Genomic DNA, 306 nt, shown 5'->3' with positions numbered 1-306 from the left:
AAAAAAAATATTCCGAGAAAATAGTCATATCACGTTCACCCCCAATGACACGGAAGCGTGTAATTCAGCAAACGACCATCACCGCGTCTGTTTATTACTTGCACCTCGTTGTTTGGTCATGAATACGCGAGTAGTGTGTTGTCCCTTCTATTGAGAATTTAACATATATTCAGGGAGAGATAATAAAGATTCAGACAAATGGGGTATTGCCGAGAAGTTTCGGAAAGGGAGAAGTGTGAAACATGAGGAGAAAAATGAGGAAAGTTGTAACGGATGGGCATTGGTAGAGCGCTGGAAGCTACAAGT

The 306-nt window shown here is 41.5% G+C and overlaps 1 protein-coding gene across 1 annotated transcript in view; it reads right to left on the bottom strand.

Moving 5' to 3' along the window:
• Window positions 1–306, bottom strand: part of LOC119586548 — a 58,792-nt gene that overhangs the window by 31,143 nt on the left and 27,343 nt on the right. The gene's annotated exons all lie outside the window — the stretch shown is intronic.

Source organism: Penaeus monodon, chromosome 21 (genome assembly GCF_015228065.2).
Source record: "Penaeus monodon isolate SGIC_2016 chromosome 21, NSTDA_Pmon_1, whole genome shotgun sequence".
Taxonomy (NCBI): domain Eukaryota; kingdom Metazoa; phylum Arthropoda; class Malacostraca; order Decapoda; family Penaeidae; genus Penaeus; species Penaeus monodon.
The sequence above is the reverse complement of the archived record's forward strand: the minus strand, read 5'-3'. Positions and strand labels throughout refer to the sequence as shown.